The sequence below is a fragment of the Hemiscyllium ocellatum genome, chromosome 40 (genome assembly GCF_020745735.1).
Source record: "Hemiscyllium ocellatum isolate sHemOce1 chromosome 40, sHemOce1.pat.X.cur, whole genome shotgun sequence".
Taxonomy (NCBI): domain Eukaryota; kingdom Metazoa; phylum Chordata; class Chondrichthyes; order Orectolobiformes; family Hemiscylliidae; genus Hemiscyllium; species Hemiscyllium ocellatum.
The window spans coordinates 26,955,932-26,966,937 of record NC_083440.1 but is presented as its reverse complement, the minus strand read 5'-3'; positions in this window follow the sequence as shown (position 1 = coordinate 26,966,937).

The following is an 11,006-nucleotide window of genomic DNA, read 5'->3' as shown; positions in this document are numbered from 1 at the left end:
TAATCGCTGATTAATATGGACAATAACCTGAGACCATCATATTCAGTATAAACAACATCAGTATTTTCGTGTGGTCTTTAAACTTCCTGATAACACCTTGACCATTGACAGACAAGTGTATCAAGGCTCCAATCATCAGTCCCTGGGGGACACTGTTGGTCACAGGCTTCCAATTACAGTAAAAAAGCATCAACTTCCTCACCATCACACTTTGCGTCCTATTTGTAAGCAATGTTTGGATTCAGTTTGCCTACTTGTTTTGAACCCCAGGAGTTACCACCTTTTGGACCAGCCATCCATGTGGGACATTGCCAAAGGCCTTTCTGAAGTCCATGTAATACAGATCGACTGCACTACCCGCATCGAAACAGAGTTGGTTCTGCTATAATGCCTGTTTCTTCAATGTGAATTGGCTATAACACAATTGAAGAACTTGGACCATTATTTATAGAACGTGAACTTTCCTTACCCGCATTGGCTATAACACGATGCCATTTGTTTAATGGGGCGGCAGGGTGGCTCAGTGGTTAGCACTGCTGCTTTATAGTGACAGGGTTCCAGGTTTGGTTCCAGCCTCGGGCGACTGTCTGTGTGGGGTTTGCACATTCTCCCTCTGTCTGCGTGGGTTTCCTCCAGGTAATCTGTTTTCCTCCCACAGTCACAAAGATGTGTAGGCCTGGTGAATTGGCTATGCTGAACTGTCCATAGTCAGGTGCATTAGTCAGAGGGAAATGGGTCTGGTTTGGTTACTGTTGGAGGGTTGGTGTGGACTGTTTGGGCCGATGGGCTTGTTTCCACAGTGTAAACCTAATCTAAATAGTGTTTCCATTACGGGATTTTCTGAATACATTGCAGATGAACAAACTGTCACATTCTTACAGAACAGACTATCCTTCCTAAAGTACGGCGACCAAAACTGCACACAATACTCCAGATGAGGCCGCACCAGAGTCTTATACAACTGCAACATGACCTCAGGACTTCGGAACTCAATTCCTCTGCCAATAAAGCCCAGTACACCATATGCCTTCTTCACAGCACTATTTATCCGGGTGGCAACTTTCAGAGATCTGTGTACATGGACACCAAGATCCCTCTGCTCATCCACACTACCAAGTAGCCTACCATTTCCCCAGTAATCCATCTTCTTGTTACTCTTACCAAAGTGAATGACTTCACACTTAGCTACATTGAACTCCATTTGCCACCTTTCTGCCCAGCTCTGCAACTTATCTATATCCCGCTGTAACCTGCCACATCCTTCCTCACTGTCAACAATGCCACCGAATTTCGTATCATCTGCAAACTTGTTCACCCAATCTTCTATCCCCTCCTCCATGTCATTTATAAAAATGACAAACAGCAATGGTCCCAAAACAGATCCTTACAGAACACCGATAGTAACTGCACTCCAAGATGAACCTTTACCATCAACTACTACCGTCTGTCTTTTCCCAGCCAGCCAATTCCTAATCCAAACCTCTGACTCCCCCTCAATGCCATACCTCCGTATTTTTTGCAGTAGCCTACCATGGGGAACCTTATCAAACACCTTACTAAAATCAATATACACCACATCTACGGCTTTACCCTCGTCCACTTCCTTGGTCACCTTCTCAAAGAACACAATAAGATTTGTGAGGCACGACCTGCCCTTCACAAAACCATGCTGACTATCCTTGATTACGTTATTCCGATCCAGATGTTCATAAATCCTGTCCCTTACAATTCTCTCTAAGACTTTGCCCACAACAGAATTGAGACTCACTGGCCTATAGTTACTCGGGCAATCCCTACTCCCCTTCTTGAACAAGGGGACCACATTCGCTATCCTCCAGTCTTCTGGCACTGTTCCCGTAGACAATGACGACATAAAAATAAAGGCCAATGGCTCCGCTATCTCCTCCCTAGCTTCCCAGAGGATCCTAGGATAAATGCCATCAGGCCCAGGGGACTTATCTATTTTCATCCTTTCCAGTATTCCCCAGACCTCTTCCCTACATACCTCAAGGTCATCCATTCTAATCACTTGTGACTCAATATTCACATCAGCAACAGTGTCCTGTTCCTGAGTGAATACTGACGAAAAGTATTGATTTAGTGTCTCTCCAATTTCCTCCGCCTCCACGCACAACTTCCCACTACTATCCTTGACTGGACCGATACCTGCCCTAGTCATCCTTTTATTTCTGACAGACCTATAGAAAGCCTTTGGATTTTCCCTAATCCTACCAACTAAGGACTTTTCATGTCCCCTTCTCGCTGCTCTTAGCTCTCTCTCTTTAGATCATTCCTGGCTACCTTATAACTCTCAATCGCCCCAGCTGAACCTTCACGCCTTATCTTTACATAGGCCGCCCTCTTCCCTTTCACAAGAGATTCCAATTCCTTATTAAACCACGACTCCCTCACAAGACACTTTACTCCCTGCCTGACTGGTACATACTTATCAAGGACACCCAATAGCTGTTCCTTGAACAATCTCCACATATCATTTGTGTTCTTCCCTTGAAGCCTATTTTTCCAATCCACGCATCCTAAGTCATGCCTCATTGCATCATAATCTCCCTGCCCCCAGCTATAACTCTTGCCCTGCAGTGCACATTTATCCCTCTCCATCACTAGAGTAAAAGTCACCAAGTTGTGGTCACTGTCCCCGAAGTGCTCACCTACCTCCAAGTCTAACAACTGCCCTGGTTCATTAACTAGAACCAAATCAAGTATAGCCTCACCTCTTGTTGGCCTGTCGACATATTGCGTCAGGAAACCCTCCTGCACACATTGGACAAACACCGACCCATCTAATGAACTCGAGCTAAAGCTTTCCCAGTCAATATCTGGGAAGTTAAAGTCCCCCATAACAAGCACCCTGCTACTTTCACTCTTCTCCTGAATCATCCTCGCAATACTTTCCTCTACTTCTCTCGGACTATTAGGTGGCCTGTAGAAAACTCCTAACAGTGTGACCTCACCTTTCCTATTTCTAACCTCAGCCCAAACTACCTCAGATGGCAAGTCTTCCACCATCGTCCTTTCCACCGCTGTAATACTATCCTTGACAAGCAAGGCCACACACACCCTCTTTGACCCCCATCTCTGACCATGCTAAAACATTTAAACCTGGAACCTGCAACAGCCATTCCTGTCCCTGTTCTACCCACGTCTCTGTAATGGCCACAACATCGAAGTCTCAGATACCAACCCACGCTGCAAGTTCACCTACCTTGTTTCTTATACTTCTGGCATTGAAGTATACACACTTCAAGCCACCTTCCTGTTTACAGGCACCCTCCTTCGAGATCGATGCCTTGTTCCTAACCTCCCTACACTCAAGGTCCTGTACCCTAAAGCTACAGTCCAGGTTCCCATTCCCCCGCAGAGTTAGTTTAAACCCTCCCAAAGAGCACTAGCAAACCTCCCCCCAAGGTTACTGGTGCCCCTCAGGACCAGGTGTAGACCATCCTGTTTATAGAGGTCCCACCTTCCCCAGAAAGAACCCCAGTTGTCCAGAAACCAGAATCCCTCCCTCTTGCACCATCCCTGTAGCCACACATTTAACTGTTCTCTCTCCCTATTCCTCGACTGTCTATCACGTGGCACGGGTAACAAACCAGAGACAACAACTCTGTTCGTTCTAGCTCTGAGCTTCCAACCTAGCTCCCTGAAAGCCTGCCTGACATCCTCACCCCTCTTCCTACCTATGTCGTTGGTTCCAACGTGGACCACGATCTGGGGCTGCTCCCCCTCCCCCTTAAGGACCCGGAAAACACGATCAGAGGCATCACGTACCCTTGCACCTGGGAGACAATATACCAATCGTCTCTCTCTATTAGCTCGCCATAAACGCTTTATTACAGTCAGAGAAAATCTCCGTATGCTGGGGATCGCCTCATCTGAATTGGTTAATGTTCCATGCACGTATATTCAGTTTTGACAGTGTTTGTTGAGTCCACCTCCCGTCTACATCCATCACAAGGTTCTTGCCTACTGTCTCTCTCCGCCTCTTTCTGCATGTCATTGCCTCTGTCCCTCTCTTCGTCTCTTTCTCACTCTCTTTCACTCTGGTTGCATCTCTCCCATTTCTTAATTTCTTGCTGTCAGTTTCCCTCTGTCTCTGTCTCCCCCTACCTCTGTCTCTCTGTCTGTCTCATGCTTTCTCTCTGTCTCTGCCTCATGGTTTGTTTTCTAACATTGACCACATCAGACACGTGTTGTCGCAGATTAACACTTGCTCAAATGAATTGGCTCAAATCACTTCTACATCTCTTCATTCGCTGATTTTAGCCGTGGAGGTGATTTTGGAAAATAGGAAATGCACATACGCAGCCAGCAATACTTGACATCGTATTAATTACAATTCTGTAAATGCACTGTCCCTTTATTCCCTGCAAATTGACTGTCTGCCTCTCTCTCCCGATCGCTGTGAGGGAGTTTGTAGTTATGTGTTTCACTTTCGGTCTGTGAGGGTATGCATCACTGCGTGTTTAGGGATATCACTCTGTGTGCCTGTTCTCCAGTTCTGTCTTTGGATATATCTGTTTGACACATTGTGAGTGCGTTTCTGCCCCCGTCTGTTCGGTTCCCTCTGTGAATCTGAGTTGGGTGATGTTTCAGTGACTACATATTGCAGCGTTTATGTGTTAGGGTACGTTATTGAGTTGTGAGGGAGTGTTTCTGTGACGGTGAGGTATACGTGTGTCACTATTTGTGTCTGTGCCAGTGAGAAACTGTATATGTGTGTTATATGCTAATATACATCTGTTCGTTTGCGTCTGTGTATATTTGTGTGTGTAGTTACGTTTCTATTACCATGTTTTTGTGTTTCTGCCTTCTGAGTGTGTGTGCGTGTGTGTGTGTGTGTGCGCGCGTGTGTTTGTGTGTGTATGTGTGTGTGTCACTGTCAACATGTAATGATGGCTCAGTGGCTCTAAATGTATGTGCCCTTGACTTTCGGTGCATTATTGCAAGAGTTCGGTTGTGTCTCTAACCGGCTGTGTTCCAAATTAAGCAGATGGGTGTGTTGTTCAGACTGTGTTTGGCTGTCTGTTAATGTGTCAAGATCTTACTGAGCCCCCAGCAGGATCTCTCTGCACTTCTCTGTGGGTGTGTGTCTACCTTTTTCTGATTGTCGCTCGATCTTCATATGTAATTGGATGTGTGTGTTTTTTTAACTGTGTTTAAGTGTGCCCATTTGTGTGTGTATGAATGTTTCTGTAAGTACTTGCATGTTGATGTGCAATAGCTCTCAGTATGATTTCATTTCTATATCCGTGTGGGGATGTGGGTGTGATTATGTGTCTGTGTGTAATTGTATTTCTTTATTTAAAAAGAATTTTTAACGTGTGTATGCAAGTGTTCTGTATCTCTGCGTTAGTCTGTTCCTATATCTCAGTATGACTGCCTTTTTGTGTGTGTGTGGATGTGTGTGTGAAGTCTGGGTGTGTTAATGTATCAGTCTGTCGGTGTGGACACATACTGCAGTCTGATTGCATTCATCTGTGTTTTTGTGTGTGTGTGTGTGTGTGTGTGTGTGTGTGTGTGTGTGTGTGTGTGTGTGTGTGTGTGTGTGTGTGTGTGTGTGTATTTGTGCGTGTTGTTATGAACTACGCCAGACCACTAAAAACATTCTTAAACAGGCAATCCAGAGCATAGCTTGGGAATTTGTTTTGCTAAGTGCACACTGAAAATTATCTGTAACTTAGCGAGGTTGACTACCAGGTTTTAAAACAGATAAAGATGTATTCAAGAAATCAGGGTGGCTCAGTGGTTAGCACCAGGTTTCCAGGTTCGAGTCCAGCCTCGGGTCACTGACTGTGGGAAGTTTGCACATTCTCCCCGTGTCTGTGTGGGTGTCCACCGGGTGCTCCGGTTTCCTTCCACAGTCACAAAGATGTGCATAACAGGTGAATTGGCCATGCTGAATTGCCCATAGTGTTAGGTGCATTAGTCAGCGGGAAATGGGTCTGGGTGGGTTACTTTTCAGAGGGTCTGTGTGGACTGGTTGGGCCGAAGGGCCTGTTTCTACACGGTAAATCTAATCTAATCTAAATGGTGTTTCCATGACGTGATTTTCTTATAACATTGCAGAGGAACAGAACTGTCACAATCTTACAGAACAGACTGTATTTACTCTCCTTTTCAAAAACCTCAAGTCACTCAGGCAGGATCACCCTCCAACAAATTCATGTGTCGCTCCCTGATCAATCCTTCCCTTTACAAGTAATCCTGCCCTTCAGAACTTTTTCCAATAATTTTCCCACCACTGGTGTCAACCTAACTGGCCTGTAATTACCTGACCTCTTCCCAATGCCCTTGAACATCGTGCAGGTATTAGCGAACTTTATGGCATTAATGATAGAGGGATGGTCAATTATGCAATTAGGAAAGATAGTGGGGTCGAGGACACAATTTTGAGGAACTCTGGCAGTGATGTCCTGGAACGTGGCTGGCTGAGCTCCAGAAACCACATCAATTTCTGTCATTGACGTCCAGACTAGGCAAGGACAGCAATTTTCTTTTCCTGAAGCGCATTAGTAAACAACATGAGTTGTTATTACAGTTGACAATGGTTTCATGGTCAACATTTGAGTCATAATTCCATATATTTAAGGAATTGAATTTCTGTCATGAGAGGATTTGACAAGGGTCCACACTAATACTTCGGAAGCATCAGAATATGAGCCAATTCGATACCTGTCTTCCTGGCTGATTTTAGAATCCAGTGTGATATTTCTGATCTAATTACGCAATAAAGATTTAAGTTTGTTATTATAATTTAGTGAAATATTATGTTGTTTCAATATGATCTCGAGAAAATGGAAATGCAGACAGACTGAGAGTGGTTAACCCTATTAATTTGAATTAACTTGCATCAACATTGAGTCAATAAAACAATTTGCTTCTAATCACGATGGGTGAGTGTATTTGAGTGGGAAGTTTGAAGAAACTAAGGATGAGCAGTGGGCATTGTTTTCTCATGCAAAGGAAGGTGTTAAGTAGAAATTAAGTAGAATAATTTAACTGTGTGTGTGTGTTTGTAACATACAGAGGACATTCTTCTTCAGTATAAGTATTTCATTGAGAATGCTTTCCTTTACTTGGTGGGGTGGGGGCATGGTCCCTATTGTTTGTGATATTCATCATTGATATAGATATATATATGTCTGTGAGTGTGTGTGTGAGAGAGAGAGACAGAGTGTGTGTGTGTGTGTGTATGAGAGAGAGAGTGTGTGTGTATGTGTGTGTGCGAACGTGTGTGTGTGTGAGAAAGAGAGTGTGTGTGAGAGAGAGAGTGTGTGTGTAAGTGTGTGTGTGTGAGAGAGAGAGATAGAGTGTGAGTGTGTGTGTGTGTGTGTGTGTGTGTGTGTGTGTGTTGTGTGTTGTGTGTTTGTGTGTGTGTGTGTGTGTGTGTTGGAAATACCCTGCCTGTTCAGTGTCTCTGTCTGTGTGGGACGAATGAAGATTGTGTTTCTGTTCGCTGCTCGTGTTCTTCCCTATGTCTTTTTTTTTAATAACTGCAAATGATACACTCTGAGAATGTTTGCTGCTGTGGTTCAAATTCTTTAAACTTTATATGACATGGAACAACGATTATCTTTCTTTAACCATTGCTTATAGCCTGAGCCCAGACACGGAGAGTGTTTGACCAGTAACTTCAAGCCTGCTTTTTTTTCCATTTCTTTCTCTCATACAGTTAGTCTAGTGGTCTTTGTAATCCTAGCTCGGGGCAAATGTGGTCTTTCTACATGGATCACTCGCTATCTGGTCGCCATGGCAGCTTCTGATCTACTGTTCATTGTTTTTAATATCATACTCCGTCGATTTGCATATTATTATTAAGCATAGTGTTTCCTGGACATCACTCCTGTTTGTAGTCTTATTTATGCCCTGAGCTGCTTGACCATTGATTGTTCGGTCTGGTTCACTGTTGCTTTATCTTTTGATCGATTTGTCGCCATTTGTTTTCATCAGATGAAATCTCAGTATTGCACACAGAAAACTGCAACAAGTGTTCCCTCAACCATTTGCATTTTCATCTGTTTAAAGAACATTCCCAACTACTTTTGATTTAAACCTGCAATGATCAGCAACAATGTTCCATGGTATTGTTCTACCACATCCAGGTATTATAAAGATCCCCGGTGGGTAAGTTTTAAATATTTTGAAAAAAAATTTAACACCGTTTCTCCCATTCAGTTTTTTTCTCTTTATTAATGTTCTGACCGTCAGATATATCTTTGAGGCTGCGAAAATGCGCGAGGGGCTGAGGGGGCAGAGAAAAATGGACAACGACCCAGGGGTAGAGAGCAGAAAGAAATATGTGATTTTGCTATTTGCCATATCTGCCAGTTTCATATTTCTCTGGTTGGTATATATTTTACATTTCTTTACTGCTGGTTATTCCTTAGATTCTGCTGCACGTGATCTCTTTCGAAAAGTGGCATTTATGCTTCAGAAGTTAAGTTGTTGCACAAATGCTTTTATTTATGTGGTGACCCAGAAAAGGTTCAGAGACCAGTTAAAGTGGACAGTGAAATATCCAGTTATAAAAGTGATGGACTTGATCAAACAATCCAAGTAACTGAGGAATCAACATTAGATCCAGCGGATAATGGAATGAAGAGTTCACGTGAGGAATGGACCGAAAGAAGGAGGATTATCAGCATGATAACACTCCGCAGCTAATGGGCAAGGAATGACTGAATCTGAGTAGCCAAATGAAAGAGACAGCAGGAGTAGAGTGATTTAAAGTGCTGTTCGCAAGGTGCAACAGTTAGTAGGAAGCTGACCAACAAAAGCAAAACCAAAAGAGCAATTATATTGGCACAAAAGCTACCTTCTTCCCAGGCCATCTGTTCACAGTGAGCAAAGCGGGTACAAGGAGAAATGACCCATAGGAAATCATCACTGTTCACTGCAGGTCAGAGTGGGAACTACAATCAAGCAATCCTGTTCACTCTTCCTCAAGCAAAGCTCTGATTCATACAACTGGACAAATTTTAAAAAAAGTTTCAATTCTAAAGAGTACATAATATCCAGGAAAGAGTCTGTGCCTCCTGAGTGCAAATTCATTTTCAACAATAAATGACTTTGATTCCTGGAAGGATCCTGATACTATGTAAAACCCTCTGTGCATTTGGTCGGACACTGATGTGCTGTGAAACTCTGTACACACATGGCAGGATCCTGATACACTGTGAAACCGTGTCTACATATGGCAGCATCCTGATACAATTGAAATCGTGTACACATCTGGCAGGATCCTGATGCACTGTGACACCCTATACACACCTGGCAGGATCCTGATACACTGTGAAACCCTGTACACACCTGGCAGGATGCTGTTACACTGTGAAATCCTGCATACACCTGCCAGAATCCTTATACACTGTGAAACACTGTACACACATGGCAGGGCCCTGATACACTGTGAAACCCTGTATACCTCTGGCAGCATCCTGATAAAATGTGAAATCCTGTACACACATGGCCGGATACTGATACACTGTGAAACCCTGTATACACCTGGTAGGATCCTGATACATTGTGAAGCCCTGTATACACCTGGCAGGATCCCGATGCACTGGGAAACCCTGTACACACATGGCAGGATGCTGTTGCACTGGGAAATCCTGCATACACCTGGCAGGATCCTTATACATTGTGAAACACTGTACACACATGGCAGGGCACTGATATACTGTGAAACCCTGTATACATCTGGCAGCATCCTGATACAATGTGAAATCCTGTACAAGCCTGGCCAGATACTGATACACTGTGAAAATTTATATACACACACCTGGTAGGATCCTGATACACTGTGAAAGCCTGTACACCTGGCAGGGTCCTGATGCACTGTGAAACCCTGTATACACCTAGCAGGATCGTGATACACTGTGAAGGCCTATACACACCTGGCAGCATCCTGATGCACTGTGAAACCCTGTACACACGTGGCACCATTCTGTTCCACTCTGATTCCTTATACACACCTGTTACACTGTGAAACCCTGCACACACCTGGCAGGATGCTGTTACACTGGGAAATCCTGTGAAACTCTGTATTTCACAGTCTATCAGAAATCTGCCAGGTGTGTACAGGGTTTCGCAGTGTATCAGGATCCTGCCAGGAGTGCACACGGTTTCACAGTTTATCAGGATCCTGCCAGGTGTATACAGGATTCACAGTGTATCAGGGCCCTGCCAGGCTCATACAGGGTTCACAGTGTATCAGCGCCCTGCCAGGTGTATACAGGTTTTCAGTGTATAAGTGTCAGGCCAGGGTTCACAGTGTATCAAGGCCGTGCCAGGTTTATACAGGGTTTCACAGTTTATCAGGAAACTGCCAGGTAAATACAGGGTTTCACAGTGTATCAGGATCCGGCCAGGTGTGTTCAGGGTTTCACAGTGCATCAGAGTCCTACCAGGTGTATACAGGGTTTCACAGTGTATCAGCATCCGGCCAGGTATGTACAGGATTTTACATTGTATCAGGATGTTGCCAGGAGTATACAGGGTATCACAGTGCATTATTATGCTGTCAGGTGTATGCAGGATTTCCCAGTGTATCAGGACCCTGCCAGGTGGGTACAGGGTTTCACAGTATATCAGGACCCTGCCAGGTGGGTACAGGGTTTCACAGTGTATCAGGATCCGGCCAGGTGTATATAGCTTTTCACAGTGTATCTGAACCCTACCAGTTGTGTACAGGGTTTCACAGTGTATCAGTATCCAGCCAGGTGTGTGCAGTTTTTCACAGTGTATCAGGACCCTGCCAGGTGGGTACAGGGTTTCACAGTGTATCAGGACCCTGCCATGTGTGTACAGGGTTTCACAGTGTATCAGGACCCTGCCAGTGCCTGATGCACTGTGAAACCCTGTACACACCTGTCCGGATACTGATGCACTGTGAAACCCTGTACCCACCTGGCAGGATCCTGATACACTGTGAAACGCTGTATACAACTGCCAGGGCCCTGATTCACTGTGAACCCTGGCCTGAT